This window comes from Emys orbicularis, chromosome 6 (assembly GCF_028017835.1).
Source record: "Emys orbicularis isolate rEmyOrb1 chromosome 6, rEmyOrb1.hap1, whole genome shotgun sequence".
In the NCBI taxonomy this organism is placed as follows: domain Eukaryota; kingdom Metazoa; phylum Chordata; order Testudines; family Emydidae; genus Emys; species Emys orbicularis.
Genome location: NC_088688.1, coordinates 14,167,867 through 14,190,754, shown reverse-complemented (window position 1 = coordinate 14,190,754; position 22,888 = coordinate 14,167,867). Strand labels below are relative to the sequence as shown.

At 41.1% G+C, this 22,888-nt stretch overlaps 1 protein-coding gene across 4 annotated transcripts in view; it reads left to right on the top strand.

Moving 5' to 3' along the window:
- SMAD2 (SMAD family member 2) overlaps positions 1 to 22,888 on the top strand; it is a 73,266-nt gene that overhangs the window by 15,029 nt on the left and 35,349 nt on the right. The window lies entirely within an intron of this gene.

Below are 22,888 nucleotides of genomic sequence, written 5' to 3'. Positions count from 1 at the left end.
TTTCCTTGGTCAACACTTCAGTCAGCTAATTGTATGTAAAGGTCATCTTTAGGTGTATGGTAAACTCATGTCAGTTGTACAATCTGCAGCACCCCCACCCCCTCTTGGATGGGAAATCTCAGATGCCCTGAGGCATTTTGCTGTGAGAAAACTTACTGTGTACTTATTCTTTGTTACCAGTTAATGAAAGCAATTCCTATTAACTTGGAGTACATCTCTTGTGCTTTATATTGATATATAGGTGAATTACTTGCATTTTTTCCTTTTTGACTTTCTCAACTTTATTCATAGCAGCTCCTGTGTGAAAGGATCATACTTTATTGTGGATATTAGTCTGGCCTACTGTAGATCCATATTATGCATAATACCACTGAGGCATGTGCATTATTTTCATTAAACTCTTTTTGGAAAGTCAATATGGGAGCACTTCACGGGTGCCTTGTTTTTCTTGCTCTGAAAAACTTACTACAGGATCTTATGAAATGGGAATTCTCTAGGCACATAGGACCTATATTAAGACTAAGGAGCTGCTTAAGCAAGAGTGTTGCTCCTGTTTTTGAGAGGTTGAATTCTGTTTGTGTAGGACACATGGGCTGGGATATAAACTTAAAACTGCATGCAGACCTTAATGCACAGTAGAACTTTGACTGTTAATGGATGGCTATCACACCTCAAGGGCAGATTATAGCCATTATGTCGTAATAGCTTTTACAGCCCTTGTTGCGTATGGCATAGCCTTTTGCTCACGTTTTAGGCCTACTACTATTTTTATCCCCATTCTTTTTTCTTCCCTGCAGCAACTCACTTTCTGTGGACTTCATTCCCATCCCCTTCCTCATGCAATCTAGTCTAATGAAATATATATTGTAGACATGTGTTCTTGCTTGGCTTTAGTAGGCTCGGGTAGAATTCACACCCTTTGGAGCAATTAAGGTGTGTTTATCCTTTTTTTTTTTTTTTTTTAAAAAATCTGTTTGCAAATTGGCAATCAGTTAACTTTTGGAAAGTTAACTGCTAACACAAGGCCTAGAATTTTTTTTTAAATGAAAGCTTTGATTCTTCAAAATCTGATTATGCCATATGGGTTTACATTGATAAAAGATTGGATTCAACGTTTGGCCAAACTGTTAATCTTTGAGACACCTCTGGTAGATTTCTAGAAGGCCTAACACTTAAAACATAAACTGAGTTGTCCAAATCTCTTGAACTAGCTTGCATTTTCTAGCTTTGGGTTTATGTACTTTCATGTAAGATGAGTATTTTAAGTAGCATGTCAGTTTATCACTGCATTCCTTAGGCTCTGCTTGCACCCCCATTCAGATAACTTCTTGTGTTTGTGCACCCTCTTTGTGGCAGAGTAGTAACTGAAATTAGTCAGTGCTTAATGAAATACCATGGTAACACTGGGTACAAAATATATAGGAATGGCAAAGTAGGTTGTGCTGGTGGGGCAGTGGCACTATGCTATATTTGACTCTGCTTTCTTTTAGATTATCTTAAATTAATCAAACGGTGCCATAGAATCTCTCTAGCTAGAAATAATATGCGTAAATGAGTATAACAGTAGGAATATGCTAGTGACCACCTGACCAGGATGGTGATGGTGATTGTGAAATGCTCCAGGAGAACACCCAATACTGTGGGATTTCTACTATCCCCATATTGACTGGGTAAATATCACCTCAGGACAGGATGCAGGGAACGATTCTAGACACCATTCATGACTGACTGCTTCTTGGCACACATAGTTCTGGAACCCAAAGGGAGAGGCAATATTTTGAGTTAGTCCTAAGTGGAGCATGGGGTCTGGCACAAGAGGTGGAGATAGCTGAACCATTCAGTAATAGCAACCATATTGTAATTAAATTTAACATCCTTGGAGGGGACGATACCAAAGAAACTCACCACAGAATCATTTAGCTTCAAAAAGGGGAACGACCAAAAATGAGGATTTCAGTTAAATAGAAATTGTCAAGTGAAATGTCTGCAAACTGCATGGAAATGTCTTAAGAATACTGTAATAGAGGTTCAAACTACATATATACACTTTTTTTTTTTTTTAAAAGCACAAGAGGACTAAAAATACCACTACGGCTAAAAAGAGGTTGTCTGAGACCAAAAGATTTCCTTTAAAAATTGGAAGTCAGATCCTAATGAGGAAAACGGAAAGGAGCACAAACTTTGGCTCTTGAAGTCTGAAGGTATAATTAGGCAGGAAAAAAAAAAATTTTTTTTTTTGAAGAGCAACTAGCAAAAGACACAATCAAACAGCAATTTTTTTAAGTACAGTACATCAGAAGCAGGAAGACTGCTAAACAGTCAGTGGGGCCACCAGATAACTGAGGTGCTAAAGAAGCACTCAAGGAAGAGAAGGCCTTTGTGAAGAAGCAAAATGAATTCTTTGCATCAATTTTCACCGCAGAGTACATAGGAGAGATCCCTCCCCCTCTGCCCCCGAGCCATCTTTTTATGTGACAAATCTGAGGAGCGGTCCCAGACTGAGGTGTCGCTAGATGAGATTTTAGAACAAATTAAACAGTAATAAGCCACTAGGACCAGATGGTGTTCATCCAAGAGTTCTGAAGGAACTCAAATAAGAAATTGCAGAACTAACACATTACATATCACAGTTATCACTTAAATCCGCTTCTATACCAGATGATTTTAGGATAACTAATCTGACTCCAATTTAAAAAAAAAAAAAAAAAAAAAAAAGCCAGTTCCAGAGGCAATCTTGGCAATTGCAGGCCAGTAAGCGTAACTTCAGTATCAGGAAAATTGGTGGAAACTATAGTAAAGAACAGAATGGTCAGACATGTAGATGACCACAATATGTTGAAGAGTCAGTGCTGCTATTGTACAGGGAAATCATGCCTCACCAATCTTAGAATTTTTGAGGGTGTCAACACACATGAACAAGGGTGATCCAGTTGGTATAGTGTATTTGGACTTTCAGAAAGCCTTTGACAAGGTCTTTCACCAAAGGCTCTTAAGCAAAGTAAGAGGGAAGGACCTATCATGGATCTGTAACTGGTTAAAAGATTGGACCATTTATTCCTACTCTGTTTCCTTTCTCAGAATGGAGAGAGGTAAATAGCAAGGTCCCCTGAGGATCTGTACTTGGGCCAGTGCCCTTCAGTAAAACGATAAATGATCTGGAAAAGAGGGTGAAGGTTGAGGTGAGAAAGTTTGCAGATGATACAAAGTTACTCAAAATAGTTAAGTCCAAAGCAAACTGCCAAGAGTTAAAGGGATCTCCCAAAACTGGGTGAGAAAATAGTGGATGAAATTCAGAGTTGATAAATGCAAAGTAATGCTCTTTGGAAAATATAATCCCAGCTATATGTACAAAATGATGCTCTAAATTAGCTGTTGGCACTCAAGAAGAGATCCTGGAGTCATTGTGGATAGTTGTATGAAAACATCTGCTCAATGTGCTGCATCAGTCAAAAAAGCTAACAATGTTAGGAACCATTAGGAAAGGGATAGATAAGACAGAAAATATAATGTCCCTGTCTAAATCTACAGTATGCCCACATCTTGAATACTGCATGCAGTTGTGGTTACCCCCTCTTATTATAATAATTAATAATAAAAAAAGGTTCAGAGAAGGGGAACAAAAATAATGAGGGGTACTGTAACTATGCTGGTTCTGGTGGGACCCAACTGAGAGTGCCAATTCAGGACAAATTGCTTAGAGCAGGGCAGTTACAGCCCAGCACTGGGGTTTTTCCACCTCTAAGGCAAACCAAACCAGCCAGACAGAGAGGACTTCCGTTTTACCCCACTGGCTAACCACAAGCAATTCCCTTAGACGCGCCAGTTTCCCAGTATCACCACCAGTGCCACTCATTATGGGGATGAATGGTTGTGAAAACCAATACCCCAGTAAAAGAAAAAGGTTCTCCCTATCCCAAAGGACCAAGCTCCAGACACAGGTCAATATACAAATTAGATCTTGCCCTCAAATCATGCTGTTGCCAATCCTTTAGAATCTAAAGGTTTATTCATAAAAGGAAAAAGAGAGATGAGAGCTAGAATTGGTTAAATGAAATCCATTACATACAGTAATGGCAAAGTTCTTGGTTCAAGCTTGTAGCAGTGCTGGAATAAACTGCAAGTTCAAATCAAGTCTCTGGAGTACATCCACAGCTGGGATGGGTCATTCAGTCCTTTGTTCAAAGCTTCAGTTTGTAGCAAAGTCCCTCCAGAGGTATGAAGCAGGATTGAAGACAAGATGGAGATGAGGCATCAGCCTTTTATAGTCTCCTCCAGGTGTAAGAACACCTTTGTTCTTACTGTGGAAAATTACAGCAAAAATGGAGTTTGGAGTCACATGGGCAAGTCACATGTTTATGCATGACTCAGTTTTTACAGGCAGCAGCCATTGCTCACATGCTCCCAGGAAGACTTTTTATGTGGTTTGGAGTTTTCCAAAATCCATTGTCAGTTAAGTATTTCTTGATTGACAAATGACTGCAAGAAGCTGGGACTGGATGACGGGATGGATCATTTGATAATTGCCCTCTTCTATTCATGCCCTCTGATGCATCTGGCACTGGCCAGTGCCAGAAAAGAGGGTACTGGGCTAGCTGGATCGCTGGTCTGACCCAGTGTGTTCCTGTGTTCTTAAATCTTTTGTTCCTTAAGCAGTCGTCGTATCAAACTGAAGTGTAATCTCTGTATTGCTGATACCTGGCATATTCAGAATGTTCCAAGTCTGTTCTTTAGAGTTCTGCCTCTGTGCCTCCTTGTTGTCCTAGCACATCAACTCAAAACTCACTGGGAAGCAGTATCCATGCACTCAGCATCTTCTTTGCTTGTCTGACATAAAAATAAATAAATTAAAAGACTGATGCGAGTAGTTGCTTGGTCCTTTCTGTCTACCTTAGGAGTAAGAATCTGGAACCCAGAGAGATGTTCCAGTCTTCTCTATTACTATTTAGTTTCCTAAACTCTAGTTCTGTGAAGTACATGTGGCCCCTTCACTTCTGGGGCTAGAAGATTGCAGGCTTACGGGCACGGAGGATGCTCCACTCCCCAGAAAATGTATTCCTTACTGGAAATACCTCAGGTCTCCCCCACCTACTAAATGTGGTCATCTTGGGGTACGTCTTCACTACCCGCCGTATCGGCGGGTAGCAATCGATTTATCCGGAATCGATATATCGCGTCTCGTTAAGACGCGATATATCGATCCCCGAACGCGCTCACCGTCGACTCTGGAACTCCACCAGAGCGAGCGGCGGTAGCGCAGTTGACAGGGGAGCCGCGGCCATCGATCCCGCGCCGTCTGGACCCCAGGTAATTCGAGCCAAGATACTTCGACTTCAGCTACGCTATTCGCGTAGCTGAAGTTGCGTATCTTGGATCGATTTCCCCCCTCAGTGTAGACCAGCCCTTAAGAGTACCAGAACACTGCAGTTGCTTAGATGTCTGAATCAAAAAAACCTAGAAGATTATACTAAAACTGCTGAATAAGAATTCCTGTCTTTTTTTAAAAGTTGACATTCTGAATTCAGCTGTTCTGTCTTCTGTGATCTCTACCACTGCAATGTTACAGTTCTACAATGCAGTGCATTGTAACAACCTCCTCTGCAGAATTTGAGTTAGAAATCTGGATCTTCAACTTTAAATTGGGGAATAGGATGACTGCCTCCGAAGAAGTGGGTTGTAGCCCACGAAAGCTTATGCTCTAATAAATTTGTTAGTCTCTAAGGTGCCACAAGTACTCCTGTTATTTTTGCGGATACAGACTAACACGGCTGCTACTCTGAAACCTGTCTTTACACACTGATCTGGAGAAAAAGCTGCATGAAGATCTGGAGAAAAAGCTGTGGAGAAAAAGCTGCATGATCATGAGGGGGACGTCGGCTTGAGTGATGTGCTGAAGGTCTCATGTGGCCAGTACTAAAATATCTTTGGAATTTCTAAACATTATAGATGAGTTTCCTTATGCAAAACATGTTGTAGCCAACACAGGGGAATTCTTTATTTTTAACTCTGTGATCAGTTACTGTTTATCTGCTAAGACAAGGTCTAATAAAACAGTATCTTAAGCACAAGTGAATAGGACTTGATCACATGTATAATGTGCAAGTAGAATAAAGTCATGTGTACTTCGTGAAACTGGCTGTGCTAAAACACCAAGCTGAAAACAATTGAGCCAGATCAGAGAGGAAGAACTTATTCAGAAAAATGTGAATAATTGGAACCACACAACACCTACCTCGATGCCCCAAAAACCACAGTTGAGGAAGGAGGCCATACTGTTTAAAAAACTGACCGGAGTTAGAGGGGAAGTGAAGGCAGCTTTTGGAAGTGTGTGGTGGGGGGGGGGGGATGAGTGAAATGTAAGAAAGGGGAAGTAATGAATATAAATCAGAAATTGGGAATTTAATTAATTAATGAAGATTGAGGGAAGCCAAGGGCCACAAGGAGAAAACTATGACCACTGGTCTATTGCAGTGCTTGCACAGCCTCTTCTTCCCATAGGCAGAGGAGATCCCATATCTCCTGTCTACTCCAGACGCGCTTTGGTTTGGCACATGTGGTTGGCATGGTTAGTTGGGCAGTTGCTCACAACGACGGAGAGCTGCTAGCTGTGCTTGCCAAGCTGGATAATCAGGAAAAGGCGTTCCAAAAATGTGGTGGGCTTTAAAGGGGAGAGGGAACTTCTGGTGTCCAGGACCTCTGGGCAGTGGAGTTTACATTTCAGTTAGGCATTGTGATACAGCTGCTGGAGGGCTCTTAGATTTGACATCAGTAACACAGTGTGTACTCTAGTGCTGCATTGACCTCAGTACATCAACCCTGGCTCAATGCTGTTTCGGGAGGTGGTCTTACTGTGTGTGTAATGGGGATGTTTACGTCGGTGGGAGACGCATTTAAGTATAGAAACGTGCACAACTAGGTCAACGCAAATTGGCTTTACCCCGGCCTAACTCTGTAGTGTAGACCTGGCTGAGTTTAAATAACTCGTGTTTTTGTCAAGTAGCATCCCAAGACTGTATACACTTCTCAAATCTTACTGGCTCCCGGAACCAATTTTAATTCTTACATCTGGTCTGTCAAGGTGGCTGTATACTAAATAAACTTCATAGGAGTGTTTTATAACATACAGTGTTGAATGAAAAGCTGCTCATGTAATTTAAAATAAGTTCTATCAAACAGCGCAAGAAGAGTTTCTGCTTTCTCCGAACAACTCATGGACTGCATGTTGGGATTGCACAGCAGGGCTGCTTAGCCCTTTGTAAGTGGGTCAGTAATCTAGAGCAGAGGCTAAATAAGTGCAGAGTTCCTTGTGATGCTAGCCAGCTAGTAATTTGTGGTTAGCTGGCTGAATACTCCAAACAAATCAGTGGGATTTTAAGCTTTAGGAAACAGTAGGTATTAAATGTTGCCACCTGTGATCTTTGTTTTCTAAAATCCATAAGCATGTTCTGCTTTCAAGAATTCGGTTTACAAATATGCCTGGGCTTGGCAGTTTTAAAGTAATGAACAGCACAATGTAGTATCAACAGTAGTAACTGTACAAATGTGTAGTGCAAGAGGATGAATTTTATATGGAATTCTTATGAAGAAGCAGTTTCTTCCTGGTATTCAGAAAGGCTTTTTAAGTGACACGGGTAATTTTGAAACCAGTGTCATAAGAATGGCCCTACTGGGTCAGACCAAAGGTCCATCTAGCCCAGTATCTTGTCTTCGGACAGTGGCCAGTGCCAGGTGCCCCAGAGAGAATGAACAGAACAGGTAATCATCAAGTGATCCATCCCCTGTCGCTCGTTCCCAGCTTCTGGCAAACAGAGGCTAGGGACACCATTTCTGCTCATCTTGGCTAATAGCTGACTCCCAGAGTGAGAGCCTATGTCGTAGTCTATTCATGTGGAAAAGTGTCTGGAGCAAACAGTGATGGTGTGTGATAAAATCATAGCCTTACTACTTTAGTCCATTTCAATGCAGGTGCGGGGGAAGCCCTAGTCAGGGAAAGATCATGTCTCTGGATGGGGGTGGCTGGAGAGTGAGACCAGAGGGGCATGGAAGAATACACGCAGCTGATGAACAAGCCCCTCCTGGCCTCTAGGGGTGGGTGGAGAGATGCATGGCTAGCAAACGAGCCCCTCTTGGCCTGGGGGAGGAATATACATGCAGCTGGTGAGTGAGCCCCCTTGCACTGGGGGGGGGGGGAGAGGGAGTGGAGAGACACACAGCTGGCAAGCAAGCCCACCCTGGCCCATTGCAGTCGGAGAGAAGACAATCCTGGCTGGGGAGAAGAGGCTAGCGCAGAACAAGTGCGGCTGGTGAATGAGCCCACCTTGGCTCTGGGGAGGGAGTTGGTACGGAACATGCGCTGATAAAGCATTATGCGCTAGATTGCAGCTTTACTCAGGTTTAGCACATTTTTTGTCCCCCATCCTAATCTCCCATCTACAGAGGGGCAGAAGTGCCAAAATAGAGGGCCGCTGCAACAATGTGGGCCATGTCGCAATGCCCAGAGCTGGGACCACAGGAGCTGATGCTGCAGGGGTCATAGACTTTTTAAAAATTAACGATTACTATGAACATGCCAAAATTGCAGCCTTACTGATTAGTGAAACATTCATATATGAGCAAGGGCAGAGTCGGATTTGGCAAGGAAGAATAGTCTTTACAATTAAACAAGTGATTTCAGGACTGCCATGTTAGAGCCGACAAACTTTGTGGAAGAGGAACTTCTGGTTCTGAGTACCAACTTGTTCACATTATGGTGAAGCATGCTTATAACAGGCTTAGTTTTAGTGACTTCACAACTTTTACAGCCTTAAAGTGCCTCTTTTTACATCTTCTAGCACTCTCGTGTTCAGTTCACTAGGAAGCTTCGTCAGCCAAGTGGTCAGATGGCATAGGATCCCATAGGCTGGATTCTAGTCACAGGGGTGGTATTGTCATGTCAGTTTAGGTACCATGAGTGCAAATGAGTCTACAGAAAGTACCAAGGCTTGTAACTGGGGTAATAGTTTACCCCCTGTATCTTGATAGTGTTAATGTTATTTCAAAATCTAATGTGACCAACAAAGTCAAAACAGTCATCCGTTCTGTCCCCACCCACTTCGTCACCTGACAAATTCATGACATGATGTAAATGTCTGAAGACAGTAATTTAGAAGAATTCAGGAGAGCCAGTGGCTCTCATTACAACTAGATGAAGCTACTAACACACACCTTCTGCCCAATTTAAGATTTGTTGAGAAGGAAAATTTGACATATGAGGACTTTATGTATTGTTGTCCACTGATAGGATGCATTTTGGGAAGAAATCTTTGGAGCCTTCCAACAATCTGTTCTTGCAGCTAGACTAGACAGGCATATCAGTGATGCCAGCAGTGGTGTTTGGAGAACTTTAACATAAAGTGGACACAGAAAACATTGGGTACCCAATTGCAGCAAAATGGCCAGTTCCATGGCAAAAATATTGAATTATATGGTATTTGTGTGAGATATGCCATTTTCCATGGCTGCAGTATTGCATAATCCACAGGGCCTTGATTGACATGAATAGAGCACTTTTTTGGATCTGTTGTTTCTGGCTTTTTTTCGGATTCGGGTGAGGCACCATTGCATTGGTTTATGATCAGCTGATGTCTGATCACTTTTAGCAGAATTTCAAACAATCTTTTCACTTTAAATTTAAGCACAAGAAAGGGAGCAGGGTGGTCACATCTCTCTCCCACAAACAACCTTTTCAGTATCCTCTGGGGGGCATCATTACACACTGATTGAAAACATACGCTCCAAACTGCTCTGTAGATTACATGTTGCTGGGTGACATCTGTGACCGAATGCACCCCTATATTCACACCCCACACACTATTGTAATATTTGTACAAAATATGCCTTATGCTGTATCATTTGAAAATGTATACCTTCCTGGTCAATAATATCATGTTGCTACATACATTTCACCATGTGTAAAGTTATGAACATAAGCTGAAACTATGACTGATATGTGGTTACCAGACAAGTCTGGGGAGTGGATAAACCTGTTTCTCTAAAGACTAAGGACAAACTGAGCCCTCTAGTCAGGTGTCATCAAAGTCGATAGGCAATCACCAGTCAAGTGTGCAATCACCAGCCATACTGTGGCAAAGGGGTGGGTGGGGGCAGTAACATATCAATCTGCATTTTAGGGAGCAGCATGGAACCTATTTCACTCATGACTCCAACCTCACAGCAGGAATTAACTTTATCTAGGGGTAACCTTCAGGAAAATGCATTTCAAAGGGGGACTGGACCATAAAGTGAGGGCAAGATAGTCTTTCACCTAAGAAGACAAAGGAAGGAGCCATTTGACTTTGGGTGCAAATCCTGAATTGAGAATTGGGTCAGTTGCTGGGAACCTGTAGTAAGAATTTTACTTTGAACCAAGTTTAGTTTGTGTTAGAAGGCGTCTTATCTTTATTTCTCTAGTAACCATTTCTGACTTTAATGCCTTGTACTCGCTTAAAGCCTTATACGTGTACTCACTTAAAACCTATCTTTGTAGTTAAATAAACTTGTTATGCTTGAATCAAAACTAATCCAGTGTTGTCTTTAAACTGAACTGTGTGTAACTCCATTTAAAGTAGCAAACTGTTGTACATTGACTCTTCACAGGGGCAACAGACTTAAAATAACTGAACAGTCCAGGAAAGGGCTGGACAACGCATAACACATTTTGCCGGGGGAAAATTCAGGACTAGGAGTGTGGTGGGGTCACCCTGCAAGTGACAACCAAGGCTGGTGGAAGCCAGAGTCACTGGAGTATGATGGCAGGCTGCAGCTATACACAGACACTTGGAATGTGAACTGCATGCTCGTTGACGGTTTGAGCAGCCCAGGTTGAGAGCTACAGCAGCAAAGCATTGAGAGGCACCCCATGTTGCAGGGCAGATGGTGACACAACCCTTCTCTGGTCTGGATTGTACCCCAGCATGTGACAATATCTATAAATGCTGAGTGGACACTTGAAGACTGCATAGAGTTCCTACCTATATCAGGTTTTGCCTTCTAATCTGCGGGAAGCTTAAATTCTGAACTTAAGTGACCATTATGGATCTGTTGAGGAGAAGATGCTTAGAAAGAAGCCTAAGCAGTTGCAGTTCTTCCTTTGGAAGGCTGTAAAGAGACTTGCATGCACCCTTGCATGTCAAAGCTATTTAAGTTTCGTTGTGTTTATGAAACTTCCTCTATCTCAAAACCGAGACTCTTAAACTAAGAGACTGCAGTAAAAGTTTTGGTATAGAGGAGTCTCAAGGGGTTGGTAAGCTAGTTAGGAACTTACTGAGAGAACAGGAGCTTAAACAGGTTAAAATGAAGTGAAAATAACCACATGGGGAAAATAATTGGCATAGCTGGCACTAAAATCCCCAAACTAACTTTCCAATGGCTTCCTGAAGTATGAGGATCCTTAAGTTTCCCAATGCCCTTGTCATCGGAAACTGGCTTTTTAAAAAAGCTGCCAAATGAGACTGTTGCAACATTCCTTCAACAAAATACTATGTTTGGGGTATGCTGCCATTGCAAATGGGTCAAAACATGTTGGGAGGATAAAAAGCATCTGGAATTGGGACTACAATATAGACTTCTATATGTATGTTGCTACGGCTAGCTTCATATGTCAACCTTTTGGTCTTTTTCACAGCCCTAGCTGAGCTCTCCCTTCTGGATGCTCACCAGGGTGCTGTATTTGGGTCCCAACACACTGGATCCATATGTTTTCTGCTTCCTGAGTCTGAGCAGAATCCAGACATTTGCCTCTGCCTTTTAGGCGCATGCTCATGGTATGTCTACTCTGCAATTAGACACTCATGCTTGGCCTGTGCCAGGTGACTCAGGCTTATGGGGCTTGGGCTAAAGGGCTGTTTAATTGTGGTGTAGACATTTGGGCTTTGGCTGAAGCTTGGGCTCTAGGACCCTACAAAGTGCAGGGAGGGGGCAGTCCTAGAGCCTGGGCTCCAGCATGAGCTCAAATGTCTACATTGCATTTAAACAGCCCCTTAGCCCAAGTCTCACAAGCCTGAGTTGGCTGGTTCTTGCCAGCTGAGTCTAATTGCAATGTATACATACCCTCAGGGTGCAATTCCACTTTTGTAACACCCCTTTTTGAACTGAGACCTGCCCCTCCCCACTCCAGTTGCCTAGACCTTGTGACTAGCCCTGCTTCCATTTTGTATAGACAACCCTCTATTGTCACTACCTGCTGGAATTTCAGTCTAAGGTGGAAGTAAAAAAAAAAAAAAAACAGCAGAGAAGGCAGACCCACCTTACAATCAAAGTGGAGTTTGTAGTCTGCTACAGGTACATAGTTAATAAGCAAAATCCATAAGTTGTACATAGTTCCCCAGTCGTCACATCCCTCTATTGCAGTCATTCCTAATATTCAACCACTTTTTCCCCATGGTACAGCTAAACGTGGCCCTTGGTGTTCCCTTGCAGGCGGGATAGATTGAACAGGAGGCATAAGTAGATACCACTAAATGTTAAAGTTCAAAACTGCATCTGGGGGGATCCTTGGTGCTGACCTGAAGTAATTTACTCTGGCATCAATATCTGCAATCTGCTCTGCCTTCCTCACTTATGCTACTTTTTTGTTTGTTTGTTTCTTAACTCTTAGTGGCCACATAGGAGGGGGCAAGGATGTGTTTGGTGCCCAAAGCTTAGAGAGTGGGAACACCTAGTATTAAACTTTGTTAATCCAGATAGGCAAAAACTTCATTAAAGGAATGCCATCTTTTCTATCAGTTGTGTCTTTTGGTTTCCTATCTTCTGCCCTGCTTCTCTGCCAAGGTAACCAGTCACATTATATGTAGTCCAAAGTTGGGTGTTTGGTCTCCATTATGCTTGCCTGATTCATTGGAATGTTAGTGCTTACACACAGGTGTGTAACAGTGTTCCTGCAGCGGGATATTAGTGTCTCATGCCATGTTCATTTTATCTTCCTCAATCATTCACTATTGTAATTGCAGCTTTTGAATATGTATTTTAATTTCCTTATTTTTCTGTACACCTCTTGATGTATTTGCCAAATACCTGTCTGGGCCACTTTATAATAGGGCTTTCAGCCTGATGAAACAAAGCAGAGGGTATATGGATTGAGGAATTGGACTTCACAGTGCAGTAGTCAAACCATGCATCCTTAGATGGTGAGTTGTAAAGTTGTAGTTTCTTATAGGCAGACTCAAAAGCATTTTTATTGTAAAAGCTGTTAGAAATAAAGTAATGCTGTCTGCTTAGAGGTATTCTTTCCTTTTGGTTCTGTGCAAGGCTATGGTTGCAGTTAACGTTCTAATCTTGTCTGTTGGCTGGAACTGTTGAATCCTCTATATTAGGGGACCATTACAGTTTAGGTTACAGCATCGTGTAACATCACTGTTCAGGCAGTCCTGCAAAAAAAGGAAATCTTAGTGTTAAAAAAATCAGAAGTCTGAAGTCTGCCAATTTTAAGATCCTGCTATTCAGGAAGTCATGTGATTTAACCACAGCATCTGCTACAGTGTTCATAGATTCAAAGGCCAGAAGGGCTAGTGTAGTCCTCTAGTCCAGTGGTTCTCAGCCTTTCCAGATGACTGTACCCCTTTCAGGAGTCTGATTTATCTTGCATACCCCAGAGTTTCACCTCACTTAAAAACTCCTTGCTTACAAAATCAGATATAAAAAGACAAGTGTCACAGCACACTATTACTGAAATTGCTTACTTTTCATTTTTACCATATGATTATAAAATAAATTGAATTTAAATATATTAACACTTCAGAGTATAGTCTATAGACCAGCATAAATAAGTTCATTGTATGAAATTTTAGTTTGTAGTGACTCTGCTAGTGCTTTTTATGTAGCCTGTTGTAAAACAAGGCAAATATCTAGTTGAGTTGATGTACCCCCAAGGGTACATGTATCCCTGGTTGAGAACCACTGGTCTAGTCTGACCTCCTGTGTAATGCAGGACATAGTACACCAATTTGGAGAAGCTCTAAGCAAGCAAGAAGGCATTGGCATGTCAGTTAAAACTTACTTGCATGCAAATATATATTAAATCTATGAACTAGTATTTAGCTGTCATACCTTGCACTATTCACAAAAAAGCTTGTATTTTGAGTCCGTGGGAAGCAAGGATCTGATATTTCATAGTAAAAGATTAGGCCATTTTTCTGCCTCAGAGATGAAGTACCAGTTCCTGTTTCTTTAACAAAGAAGCTTTAAAGTATTGCTATTTCTGCCTCATATGACTGGGAGTTGCTGGTAGAGGGAGGATTCTCCTATTTAAAGAACCCAAAACTCTTTCGCAGACTTAGAACAGGTGGTAATCTTCACCTGGGAGATGAGAGGATCGACAGTATTTTACATTAGTAAGAAAGAAAAGAGGGTGTTCAGAGATAGGAGAAACACAACTACATTTGGTATCTGTTTAGCTAACAAGATGGCCTACTGAAAATATAAAGGAATTGCCAGTGTCTTCCTATACAAGGAAATGCTTGGAAGTGGCTAGGTATAAAAACACATCACAGATCCACTCTGATGCAGTAACTGCTTGTGATTCCATTAGTGGCAAGTGTCTTCCGAACTGTAGCAGATGCCAGTGAAGGAGTTGTACTGTAGCCAGGAAGAAGCGTAGATGCAGCTTCAAGCTACGACTAATACAAGGTCAGTTTGTCACTCAGAAGCGGTCTACTGTGCTTTAAAGCCCATACTGGAGCCCCAAATTACCCCATAAATAACACTTGGTTATTTTGATGCAATTTGGGATTGAAAATAAGGATCCAATATGCATCTACACTGAATCTGTATCTATATCTCAACCATGCACTTAGTCTGATGTGTTTTTACACTAGTGTCTTCATAAGAATCCTGTCTACTACTCTGCCATGAAAACCAGATCATCAGATTATCACGATACCATGGCAAAAACTCTTGAGCACCATCTACGATAATGTGTTTGCTTTCACTTGTATGGATGCATTGAAAAATGTTAGTGTGTGTCATCAACTCTGTACATGCACGTTAGGGCTAGTCTACACTAGAAGTGCTACCTCGGCGTAGCTGCACTGATGCAGCTACGCTACTGTAGTGCATCTGATAGACTCTCTGCTGGTGGGAGAGAGCTCTCCCGTTGGCATAATAAATCCACCTCTGTGTCAGCAGGAGAAGCTCTCCTGCCACTGTAGCCCTGTCCACACTGGCGCTTAGGTCGGTGTAACTTGTGTTGCTGAGGGGGGTGGCTTATTCACACCTCTGAGCAATGTAAGTTATACTGAAGTAAGTGGTAGTGTAGACCTGGCCTCAGGTCAAAAAAGAGCTCTAGTGTAAACAAGGCACTGGTATTTTTAGGGCTGTCAAACTATTAAAATAAATGTCTCTTAATCGCACGATTAATCGCAGTTAATCGAATACCATTTATTAAAATAGTTTTGGATATTTTCTACATTTTCAAATATATTGACTTAAATTACAACACAGAATGCGAAGTGTGGTGCTCACTTTATATTTTTGATTACAAGTGCAGACATTTGTAATAAAAATATAGTAGTATCTTTCAGTTCACCTAATACAAGTACTGTAGTGCAATCTCTTTATTATGAAAGTTGAACTTACTTTTTGTATATAATTCTGTATTTGTAACTGCATTCAAAAATAAAACAATGTAAAACTTTAGAGCCTACAAGTCCACTCAGTCCTACTTCTTGTTCAGCCAATTGCTCAGCCAAACAAGCATTACAAGTTTGCAGGAGATCATGCTGCCCGCTTTTTGTTTACAATGTCACCTGAAAGTGAGAACAGGCGTTCACATGGCACTGTTGTAGCCGACATTGCAAGATATTTATGTGCCAGATGCACTAAAGATTCATATGTCCCTTCATGCTTAAACCACCATTCCAAAGGATGTGTCCATGCTGATAATGGGTTCTGCTCAATAACCATCCAAAGCAGTGCCGACCGATGCATGTTCATTTTCATCATCTGAGTCAGATGCCACCAGCAGAAGGTTGATTTTTCTTTTTTGATGGTTTGGTTTCTGTTTCCACATCGGACTGTTGCTCTTTTAAGACTTCTAAAAGCATTCTCTACACCTCGTCCCTCTGATTTTTGGAAGGCACTTCAGATTCTTAAACGTTCGGTCGAGTGATGTAGCTATCTTCAGAAATCTCACATTGGTAAAATCTGCAGTGAAAGTATTCTTAAGAATAACGTGCTGGGTTGTTCCGAGACTGCTAGAACATGAAATATATGGCAGAATGTGGGTAAAACAGTAGGGGACATACAATTCTCCCCCAAAGAGTTCAGCCATAAATTTAATAAATGCATTTTTTTTTTTTTTTTTTAAACAAGCGTCATCCGCATGGAAACATGTCCTCTGGAATGGTGGCCGAAGCATGAAGGGGCATACAAATGTTCAGCATATCTGGCATTTTAAATACCTTGCGATGCCGGCTACAAAAGTGCTATGCGAACGCCTATTCTCACTTTCAGGAGACATTTGTAAATAACAAGCGGGCAGCATTATCTCCTATAAATGTAAACAAACTTGTTTGTCTTAGTGATTGGCTGAATAAGTAGGACTGACTGGACATGTATGCTCTGAAGTTTTCCATTGTTTTGTTTTTGAGTGCAGTTATGTAACAAAAAATCTACATTGGTAAGTTGCACTTTCACAACAAAGATTGCAGTAATTGTATGAGGTGAATTGAAAAATACTATTTCTTTTGTTCGCCATTTTTAAAAGTGTAATAAAAAATAATATAAAGTGAGCACTGTCTACTTTGTATATTGGGTAACCGAAATCAATATATTTGAAAATGTAGAAAAACATCAAAAATCATTTTAATACATTTTAGGGCTGTTTAATTGCGGTTAACTCACACGATTAACTCAAATTAATCAATTAATTTTTAATCGCGATTAATCTGTTTTAATTGCACTGTTAAACAATGCAATACCAATTGAAATTTATTAAATATTTTGGATCTTTTTCTACGTTTTCATATAGATTGTATTCTTTGTTGCAATTGAAATCAAAATGCATATTTTTGATTATCATTTTTACAATGCAAATATTTATAAACAAAAGAAATATTTTTCAATTCACCTCATACAAGTACTGTAGTGCAATCTCTTTATCATGAAAGTGCAACTTACAAATGTATATTTTTTTGTTACATAACTGCTCTCAAAAACAATGTAAAACTTCAGAGCATACATGTCTACTCAGTCCTCCTCCTTGTTCAGTCAATCGATAAATACGTTTGTTTACATTTACAAAAGATAATGCTGCCCTCTTACCTAAGAACATAACGGCCTGGGTCAGACCAGTATCCTGTCTTCCGACAATGGCTAATTCCAGGTGCCCCAGAGGGAATGAACAGAACAGGTAATCACCAAGTGATCCATTTTCTGTCGCTCATTCCCAGCTTCTGGCAAACAGAGGCTAGGGACACCATTTCTGCCATCCTCTCCATGAACTTACCTACTTCTTTTTTGAATCCTGTTAGTCTTGGCCTTCACAACATCCTCTGGCAAAGAGTTCCACAAGTTGAGTGTGCGTTGTGTGAAGAAATACTTCCTTTTGTTTTTTTAAACCTGATGCCTATTAATTTCATTTGGTGACCCCTAGTTCTTGTGTTATGAGAAGGAGTGAATAACACTTCCTTATTTACTTTCTCCACACCAGTCATGATTTTATAGACCTCTGTCATATCCTCCCTTAGTCATCTCTTTTCCAAGCTGAAAAGTCCCAGTCTTATTAATTTCTCCTCATACAGAAGCCATTCCATACCCCTAATCTTTTTTGTTGCGTTTTTCTGAACCTTTTTCCAATTCCAATACATCTTTTTTCAGTGGGGCGACATCATCTGCACACAGTATTCAAAATGTGGGCGTACCATGGATTTAGATAGAGGCAATGTAATATTTACTGTCTTATTATCCATCTCTTAATGATGCCCCATATTCTGTTCGCTTTTTTGACTGCTGCTGCACATCGAGTGGATGTTTTTAGAGAACTATCCACAATGACTCCAAGATCTTTCTTGAGCGGTAACAGCGAATTTAGACACCATCTTTTTATATGTATAATTGGGATTATGTTCTCCAATGTGCATTACTTTGCATTTATCAACATTGACTTTCATCTGCTATTTTGTTGCCGAGTCATCTTGTTTTGAGAGAGCCTTTTGTAGCTCTTTGCAGTCTGCCTGGGACTTAACTACCTTGAGTAGTTTTGTATCCATCTGCAAATTTTGCTACCTCACTTTTTACCCCTTTTTCCAGATCATTTATGAATATGTTGACTAGGACTGGGCCCAGTACAGACCCTTCGGGGACACCACTATTTAGTGCTCTCCATTCTGAAAACTGACCATTTATTCCTACCCTTTGTTTCCTATCTTGTAACTAGTTACCAGTCAATGAGAGGACCTTTCCTCTTATCCCATGACCGCTTACTTTGCCTTTTGGTGAGGGACCTTGTCAAAGGCTTTCTGAAAATCTAAGTACACTATATCCATTGGATCCCCCTTGTCCACATGCTTGTTGATCCCCCTCAAAGAATTCTAATAAATTGGTGAGGCATGATTTCCCTTTAGAAAAACCATGTTGACTCTTCCCCAACAAGTTATGTTCATCTATTTGTCTGACAATTTTGTTCTTTAGTAAAGTTTCAACCAGTTTGCCCAGTAGTGAAGTCAGGCTTACTGGCCTGTAATTGCTGGGATCACCTCAGCCGTGAAGACCAATGCAAAGACTTCATTTAGTTTCTCTGCAATGACCTTATCTTGAGTGCTCCTTTAGCATCTCAATTGTCCAGCGGCCCCACTGGTGGTTTAGCAGGCTTTCTGCTTATGATGTACTTCAAATTTTTTGCTATTACTTTTTGTGTCTTTGGCTAGCTGTTCTTCAAATAATTTTTTTTGGTTTTCCTAACTATATTTTTACACTTCATTTGCCAGTTTGTTTATGCTCCTTTCTATTTTCCACACTAAGATATCACGTCCACTTTTGAAAGGATTCCTTTTATGCCTCTCACTGGTTCTTTTACTTTGTTTACTCTTCCTCTTATTTACAGTGTCACCAGAAAGTGAGAACTGGCATTTGCATGACACTTTTGTAGCTTGCATTGCAAGGTATTTATGTGCCATATATGCTAAACATTCATATGCCCCTTCATGCTTCAGCCACCATTCCAGAGGACATGCTTCCATGCTGATGACACATTTAAAAAAAGTGTTAATTAAATTTGTGACTGAACTCCTTGGGGGGAGAATTGTATGTCCCCTGCTCTGTTGTACCCGAATTCTGCCGTATATTCCATGTTCTAGCAGTCTCGGATGATGACCCAGCACATGTTGTTCATTTTAAGAATACTTTCACTGCAGATTTGACAAAACGCAAAGGTACCAATGTGAGATTTCTGAAGATAGCTACATCACTCGACCCAAGGTTTAAGAATCTGAAGTGCCTTCCAAAATCTGAGAGGGACGAGGTGTAGAGCATGCTTTCAGAAGCCTTAAAAGAGCAACACTCCAATGCGGAAACTACAGAAACCAAACCACCAAAAAAGAAAATCGGCCTTCTGCTAGTGGCATCTGACTCAGATAATGAAAACAAAAATGCGTCAGTCTGCACTGCTTTGGATTGTTATTGAGCAGAACCCGTCATCAGCATGGATACACATCCTCTGGAATGGTGGTTTAAGCATGAAGGGACATATGAATCTTTAGTGCATCTGGCACATAAATCTCTTGCAATGCCGGCTACAACAGTGCCATGTAAACGCCTGTTCTCACTTTCAGGTGACATTGTAAACAAAAAGCGGGCAGCGTGATCTCCTGCAAACTTGTAATGCTTGTTAGGCTGAGCAATTGGCTGAACAAGAAGTAGGACTGAGTGGACTTGTAGGCTCTAAAGTTTTACATTGTTTTATTTTTGAATGCAGTTATTTTTTGTACATAATTCTACATTTGTAAGTTCAACTTTCATGATAGAGATTGCACTACAGTACTTGTATTAGGTGAATTGAAAAAAAAATACTATTTCTTTTTTTTTACAGAGCGAACACTTGTAATCAAAAATAAATATAAAGTGAGCACTGTACACTTTGTATTCTGTGTAATTGAAAACAATATATCTGAAAATGTAGAAAACATCCAAAAATACTTAAATAAATGGTATTCTATTATTGGTTAACGATGCGATTAATCACGATATTTTTTTAATTGCTTGACAGCCCTAATTTCAATTGATATTCTATTGTTTAACAGTGTGATTAAAACTGCAGTTATAATTGTTTTTTTTGAGTTAATCGCGTGAGCTCACTGTGATTGACAGCTGTAGTATTTTTACCACTGGGAAATACTGGAAAGACACCAATTACTCTGGCCTAACTGTCTGTGCTTTTGACAATCTTCCCCACTATCTAATTTTGCTCATAGCAAACTTAGAGCACTGACTGTGAGCTGCCTTCATGTTTTTTTACTACAATGTTTTGTCTACTACTTGCTACCACTTCTTTAGTTGTAATGTTCACTGAGGGAAAACTTTAAAGTTCATTGAACGCAGGGTCTGAGTCCTACCATCCAGAAAGACTTAATCTGTTTTCCTGTCATTCAGCATTGTGTGAAAGAGAGCAACAGGATGTAAAAGAACAATTATGAGCTGCAGTGAGTTCACACCTCATTGTATGTTTATTAGTTGTATCAGAAGAATGCATGGTAATGTGACTTTAGAGTTCATGCAGAAGCCCATCCAAAAAATGTGTGCAGGTTTCTTGTTTAAAAAAAAAAAAAAAGAGAGAATTTTTCAGTACACCTTTAAGGGCACAGGTAGTTGTTTCCAGTTTAGGTTTTGTGTTAATCCTTGAAGTTTTTGCCTTTTAATTGTAGAAATGAGAATTAGGGTAATTTATGATTAACCAGAGCTCGGCAGGCCCCCGGGCAACTCTTCTCTTCTCCCCCTCCTCCCACTTCCTTGTCTTTTCCCTGTCCCCTGGCAAGCTCAGAAGTGGGAAGCCGGAGCCTGACGCTGCAGGTTGGCTGTTGCTGTGGCTGGTGCCATGGAATAGGCATCTATAGCGCTCCCCCATCTCCTGTTGCTGGTGCCTGGGGCTGCTCCTCAGCTCCCAGCCCCCTTTGACTGCTCGTGCATTCTCACTGCACATAGCCCCTTGTTACCGCCTCCGTGCACTCTGAGCTTCACCCCTCATTGTACATAGCCCCTAGCTACCCCCAACCTGCGCTTTGAGTAGCTTTTAATCTTTTTGAGCTGAGCACACCCCTTTGAGTTATAATTTTGGTTGCAGACCACCCCCCAGCACAAGCAGGCTGGGTGGCCTGCTGAGGTGAGTCAGGGGTGGAAGGGCCACTCCCTCCCCAGGCCCTGTTGTGCAGAGCTGTCCCAAGCCCCACCAGGCCCTAGCCCCAAAATAAAAGTCAAACTACACCTGTGCCCGAGCGCCAGTGCCCTGTGGGGCGGAAGGCCCGGAGCTTCAGAGGGCACGTCTTCCTCTGCCCCTCTGGGGTCTGGAGTTTTTATAAGATGAGGGTGGGTGGGTTCAAAAGAAAAAGGTTGAGATCAACTGTATTAGGAAATATAAGGTAATCTGAAATAAGGCACTTAGATCAAAATAAGTGCCCCAACAGGCGTTTTCACCAGTTTAGTTAAAACCACAAAAATTTGTCTAGGCCTTGGACTGTCAATGATCTCAGGTATTTATCTCCACTTCCTCTTCCTTTGGAGGCGTGCCCTCCTCAACCCCGTACTAGCGAAGTTTAGTTTACATGAACTAATTATAATCCGTGACAGAGGCTTTTAATTCTTCTAAACAGGAAGAAGGTTGACTAAATGACACTTGGAATCTCTTTGGTTCAGCTGCTGATGGCCTTCCACTAAAATACAAAATCCAAGTCCCATTACTACTTGGTGTTACCCTGAAAAGGCAGAATCTATTCTGTAGGTTTAGCAAGGACTTTATTGAGCAGATTACTAAAATGCCGCTTCTAAAAGGACTCTAACTGCTTTTCCAAAAAGTACAGATTGTTGATGCTATCTTAAGCATTTTACATGGTTCTCAGCACTATCATATCTGTAATTTACACTCTCCCCAACTCTGTGAGGTAAGAAAGTATTACCCTTACGTCTAGAGCTGTGGAATTTGAAGAATAGACTTAATTGAGTTGCCTAAGGCTACATTGGATGTCTATAGCAGAGCAGGAATTGAACCTAGATCTCTGAAGTCCAGTCCATGGCCTTAGCCTCAGTGCCATCCTTCCTACTGTGGCTTAGTACAGCTGGGGAGAGGAGTACAAAATGCTTCTGATTCTAGGATTGTCTGGTTGCTGGAAGTAAACTAAAATAGTCCTATGACATGTTCTTTCGGTAGCTACCAGCAGCTCCATAGGAACTGTCCTGGCTGTTGGTATCAGGGCACAGCGAATGTCCCTAGCTGATTGGAAAATGGGACTAGATATAGTGTCTCCTGTAGTAGGTCTATGCTACATAAAGTTAACCTTCTTATAAATAAAATGCTAATAAAAAGTTCATGACATCTAGCTAGGAAACATGAGATGAGAACATGAATTAAATTCATTGGATGAGGCATTTCAGGCCATTGTGGCTTCTTCTGTATTGCAGAAACTGTGTGAACTAACTACTGTTTAGTTCTCCTACCACTCATGTCAACACACATGTTCCTAAAGGTATTGCTTTGAGGACCTGTAATCCTTAACTGTTGTGTTGTACTTGATGTTAACTCTGGTGGGGCATTTAATCTCCCCACTACTGTTCCACAGTACACCGCTCACTGCTTAAGGCAACCTCTCTAATTTACTTTCTGTACTGCACCGGCTTCATTTCGACCTGAGGCCACTTAACTGTACAAATATCA